The following is a 6022-nucleotide window of genomic DNA, read 5'->3' on the forward strand; positions in this document are numbered from 1 at the left end:
GCTCCAGTCAGATTACCTTGCAAATCGTGTGGTGTGTCGCTGTAGGCTAGGATGTGATAATGTGCTGAGGTACTGCTGTCTGGGGAAGCGGCGTGCACGGGCAGGCAGCCTCTGACACGCATAGCACGCATACCAAACAGCTGGCCGCCGCGAGAACCTAATTACTGTGAACAGCGGAGCGGGGAACTGCTCCAAGTTGCCGCCGCTCCAAGCTACCCCAAACTGCCGCTCTAGGGTGGGAGAGGGTAAGGAACACGCTGATACTAATTAACCCACCGGCCTCTGATCAGCATCTCGCCCCCTTGCACTGGTCCGATGTTCCCACAGGACAAAACTACTTCTCTCTTTGACCACTCCCATTACTCTGTTTTACCCTTAAGGCGCGTCGAAACGACAGGGCTGTTTCGATTATAGTGATTCGCACATGCACAGTGCAATTTATTGACGATCAGTCTGGGATGGCAAGACTCTGCTACCAAGTTTCAAAAAATGGTTCAAATGGCTCTAAGCGTTATGGGAATTAACATCTAATATATACTAAGATGGTATCTGTTCTTTCGGAAAGGGTGACCATGCAGCTCGTTAGAATGAAATTACAATGAAATGAACACCCTTAGCTGCTTACAGGCGTTGACATACGTTCAACGGGGACAGATGAAAATGTGTGCCCCGATCGGGACTCGAACCAGGGATCTGCTGCTTAGTTGGCAGACGCTCTACCCATCCCTTTTTTTTTTAATCTCATTTTATTCGCTATCGTTCGTTGCATCTGCTCGGGGCGGACGGACATCCGTTTAAGTTCGTTGTAGATCAATTAACTCAGTTTTTTATTACAGAGGGCTGCTAATCCTCTGTGCGAATGCACCAGCAGTGCCCAAACTCTTATGGGAATCGGCAACGCGCCGCAAGTAATGAGTATAATGGGCAGGGACACTATGAATGTAGTGCGGGACAGTACGTTGAGAATGTGGATTTCGCGGGAGGCGTGCCACAGATAAATCTCTGTGTCCTCGGTGGCTCAGATGGATAGAGCGTCTGCCATGTAAGCAGGAGATCCCGGGTTCGAGTCCCGGTCGGGGTACACATTTTCATCTGTCCCCGTTGGCGTATGTCAACGCCTGTAAGCAGCTAAGGGTGTTCATTTCATTGTAATTTCATTGTAATTAACATCTAAGGTCATCAGTCCCCTAGACGTAGAACTACTTAAACCTAACTAACCTAAGGACATCACACACATCCATGGCCGAGGCAGGATTCGAACCTGCGACAGCAGCAGCAGCACTGTTCCGGCCTAAAGCGCCTAGAACCGCTCGTCCACAGCAGCCAGCTATCCAGTTTCCAACAAAATGTCAAATATCTAAAGTTCCTGCCCGTGTTCGAATTCTATATGCTATTTCAAAAGATTTATCCCACAAAACTAGACTTCCATCATTTGCAGTGGCAACAGTGAAGTGCGGAGGAGATAGTGCTACAGTACGGGTTTGTCTTCCTAAGTTAGAGATGTAACGCAGCAAATTATTACGAGTTGTCGTCTTGCATTGAGAGCGGAGCTTGCCGTAGGGCTATGAGGAGAGCAGATTTTGGTTCTCACGCTGGTACAGCTGACGCTGCCTATAGGGCCGGGCTAGCTGTGTAGTTGCCTAACGCTGAGTACAATACGTTACATGCACTCTCTATAAATCTGAAGAAGTACTATTAAATATTAATAGAGCTTTTTCAAACTAATTATACCAAATTCTATGTATACCACAACCAAACTGTTAAAATTTCAAATCAGTAACTTCAATACTGTCGAAGATATAAATTTTTACCTAAAATGTTTCACAGCCGTATAGGCATTGTGAAACTGGGTTAAGCACTACAGTATCAACTGAAACTACAACCAAGAGGTAAGATTGACGTAACATAATTTTCTGGAATTTTCTTTAGTTTCATTATCACAGATTTCTGACGTAATTAAAACTACTTTGAAAAATTAATACTTCATCGTGTTTTGATTGTATGAGTGTGTTTGAGAGACTTAAAGCGTGAATGAAAGACATAGTAAACTGAGAACGTGAACTTCATTAAAACTATGTAAGTGTATGCGTGAGAAAATTGTTGTGCGATAGGGGAATTTGTTTTGTATGTCCGAGTGAGCTTGATTTTGTAAAAGGCAGCCACAAGGGACGTTGCGTATTAAATTCATTAGTAATTTATTTTGTGTAAAGGAATTTTCTTAGGCCGCGCAGGTTTAGCCGAGCGGTCTTGGGCGTTGCAGTCATGTACTGTGCGGCTGGTCCTGGCGGAGGTTCGAGTCCTCCCTCGGGCATGGCTGTGTGTGTTTGTCCTTAGGATAATTTAGGTTAAGTAGTGTGTAAGCTTAGGGACTGATGACCTTAGCAGCCAAGTCCCATAAGATTTCACACACATTTGAACTTTTTTTTAATTGTACTTTGATTTCATTAAATTTTATTTAGTTTTGGAATTAAAAGATTTCTAGTCCAAATTACTTGTGGTAACCTGATTGGCTTCATTGGCTAACATTAGAAATACGGCGGTTGTAGTAGTGCTCGAGTGATCTGATTGGCTGCTTAACATACTGGCCAATGGGAATTCAGCATTTCCTGCGAGTTCAAAAATGGTTCAAATGGCTCTGAGCACCATGGGACTCAACTGCTGTGGTCATTAGTCCCCTAGAACTAAGAACTTAGAACTACTGAAACCTAACTAACCTAAGAACATCACACACATCCATGACCGAGGCAGGATTCGAACCTGCGACCGTAGCAGTCGCACGGTTCCGGACTGCGCGCCTAGAACCGCGAGACCACCGCGGCCGGCTCACGCCAGTAGGGCTTTGTGCCTCAGCTCTATGAGTCGACATAGTCGCTCGGGAGCTGTCTTCTGGCAAACACCTATGTCAAATCGAGCTGATCAAGTTGACAGCAAAATGAAGGAATTCGCTCGTTTTATAGGTCCTCGTGTCGTTGACTAAAAGCGACAACGGTATTGACTATTTCGTGAAAGATTGAACTTTGTGAGTAGTTTATTTTTTGAGATATTCGCTTTGAAGATTTCATGTCGAACATAAACTCCGCGTGGCGTGTTTCGCAAATATTACGAGACAGTATGGCACGCAATTCTTAACTACACGCCTTCTGAACGACTGAATGTGTTAACTCGCAAGTAGCCGTGGGCCAGTGACTGTTCAAAAATGTTCAAATGTGTGTGAAATCTTATGGGACTTGGCTGCTAAGGTCATCAGTCCCTAAGCTTACACACTACTTAACCTGAATTATCCTGAGGACAAACACACACACCCATGCCCGAGGGGGACTCGAACCTCCGCTGGGACCAGCCGCACAGTCCACGACTGCAGCGCCCAAGACAGCTCGGCTCATCCCGTGCGGCTCAGTGACTGTTTAGGACATTCAAAATATCGGGTCGGACTAAATATCTTCTGCCTGCTTTCGGGTGTGAATTTATAACAGAGACAGTCAATAACATTGCATTATTGATGTCGGGATATTAAATACGGACTTGATAGTCATTTTACGTGTTTTAAAGACAATAAACCAACTTAAAGGAAATTTTGGACTTTTTTTCAAACGAGTCATGCAAGAATCCCGAACGCTCGATAGTTCGACTAACTTTCAGCTACTGCACATGGACTTTAGTTATTTGGCCTTTGCGTGGTAGTTATTTAGCCGAATTTTCGTCAACGCTGCTTTTCCCCGCTAAACTAATATCTACCATCGCAGAGGAATGGGCAGACAACCTGAAACCTATTCAAGTAGGTGGAAAGATAAATGCGGAAGGATACGGACACCTCTAAGAGCATTGTGTATAGCGCACATTAGAGGAACAGTTCAGGCACGATCATTGCTTGCAACAGCATGACACTGTACTCAGTCATAAAGCAGTATCTATGAGCCAAGGGTCTGTGGTCAATAGCATCTTTGAAATGAACTGCCCTTCTCAGGATCTCGATATGAACCCAGTGACTTCGCTCAAGACCCCAGCGTCCGACATATTCACCTTCTCTGGTTTCGGCTGTTGAAGAAGAATTGGCTGCCAATCTTCCACAGACAGTTAGACACTTCATAGAGAGTGTACCCAGCAGTGTTCAAGACTTCATAAAGGCGTATGGTGGACGCACCTCTTATTAATGTCCTCTAGCAAGTGTCTGGATAGTTTTGATCAGATAGCTCAGTACAAACTGAAGTCCTCCGCTGCGTGTTTTTATGTCTGTATATAAAGGCTAACCTCAGGATTTCTGCAGAGATTTTGAAATGGAAATCACCAATAGATAAACAGATTCACGTGAAAGGTTGGTGTGTGTAATTTATTACTGCTACCCCAGACAAGCTGTCAGTTCGTGTATGCTAAGTGTTGCCCCATGAAATGGTGGCCTGTCGCTAGTGTTACACAAAGTAAGTTGTTATTTGCTATAACTAGCTACTTCAAATAAAGATTAAGTCAGCGGCACACAAAATCGAAGACAGATAATAATTACTTCAAAAGTCACACTAAATGTTTCTCAGGCCAAACCTGAGCCAAGACTGGTTTCCTATTGCGCCAAATTTCAGTATCAGAATTTCGAAAAATATTCGCGCTATCTATCGCTATTTCCGGTTCCACAATATCCTAGAAATTTTGCCATGAACTCTTTACTTTTCAGTTAATTGAAAACACAATTAATACAAGAAAGGTGTTAAGAGACTCTTTGGTCCATATCTGTGGCTGTGGGATATTTTAATATGACCAGACGACTTGTATACTGTATTCAAAGACCTGTGACTGACGCCCGAACAACAGGGACTTACACACTTTGAGAATTGAAAATAGTGCATTGAGAATAGCTAGCTACTAGCCGAAATCTGGATTTGCGTTATAAAATCTAAAAAAGGACGACTGATAGCTGCACTCTGTAACTAATAAAAAAATACGAAAATTTGATGATAGTTTCTCCAAAACGTGGAAACTGTCTGGACTCATTCTGCAGAATTCATGGAATTTGTGTTCTTCTTGAGAGAGCTCACGAAAAGCCACAGCTGAACTGTATTTGATATTAATAGCATTGTATGATTGTATGCGCGCATGCAGTGATTCCCTCTCTTTTTCAGTTGTTTGAACTTTAAATATCGATAGGCCACAATGACGTTCTCTTCGGAAGATTTCACGATTGAAACTGATCCAAAAACGCGACTCGTGCGGTCTTGTTCTTTGTCGTACCGCAGATCGCATTGCGTACCGTATAGCACATGGTATCGCCCCAGCGAGAACTCGAGTATCCCATCGATAACCGTGCAACTTGCGACTTTTATTACAACGAATCGTGTCGCATATCCCATCGCCTGTATATGAACCGCGTCTCCCTCGCCAAATTGAGATTTTCTAAGGCACAGAAATGGTGCTATACAGTATTAGCATTATGTCTCTGCTGGTGCAGCTCGTAGTTAAAGGCGGAGCCGACAAAAAAAATCTTCTCAATAATATGTTACAGAATTGAAACTATCAGAACGCATTTCACATATTACCCACGCGGATTTTTAAATAATCCTGGTTACAGTTGTTGGAACTGTTGATATATTATGCACCAAGCGATGTTTTTCGAACAAATAGTAACAAGTGTTAAGGCTGCTCCTAGAAATGTCGCTTAGCTCTGCAGCAGAGGTTTGGTGGCGTGGCTTGTTCGGAGTACAACTCTGTGCGTCCCGAAGACTCTGGTATTTCAGCCTAAGCATGTTCTACCAACCTGCACAAAATTTTCACGTCCCATCTACGTATAACCCTACTATGCTTTGATGCGTCATTAATCGAAATTTAATGTTGTTGTTTTGTTAATTTTTTCGTTTCTGCCATTGGCTGTCCTATCCACCTTTGGAATTTGTTTCCAAATGTCTCGCCAGAGTGCACTAGAGTAAGTTAACAGAAGCAACACCACCTTGCGAGGGCTACGTGAATGATTAGAGAAAATCGCGGGCGAAATATAGCCATGCGCGAAATATGTACCATTACTTTAGTTTCCTTGCTAGCT

The 6022-nt window shown here is 43.5% G+C and overlaps 2 protein-coding genes and 1 non-coding gene across 3 annotated transcripts in view; 2 read left to right on the top strand and 1 right to left on the bottom strand.

Moving 5' to 3' along the window:
- Window positions 1-6022, bottom strand: part of LOC126354414 (calcium uptake protein 3, mitochondrial-like) — a 492488-nt gene that overhangs the window by 273019 nt on the left and 213447 nt on the right. The gene's annotated exons all lie outside the window — the stretch shown is intronic.
- LOC126355325 (GTP-binding protein Rhes) overlaps window positions 1-6022 on the top strand; it is a 494539-nt gene that overhangs the window by 126383 nt on the left and 362134 nt on the right. The gene's annotated exons all lie outside the window — the stretch shown is intronic.
- Trnat-ugu (transfer RNA threonine (anticodon UGU)) lies at window positions 1008-1081 on the top strand. The gene has a single exon. It is a non-coding gene; the product is annotated as a tRNA-Thr (tRNA).

Source organism: Schistocerca gregaria, chromosome 3, assembly GCF_023897955.1.
Source record: "Schistocerca gregaria isolate iqSchGreg1 chromosome 3, iqSchGreg1.2, whole genome shotgun sequence".
NCBI classification, from domain to species: Eukaryota; Metazoa; Arthropoda; class Insecta; order Orthoptera; family Acrididae; genus Schistocerca; species Schistocerca gregaria.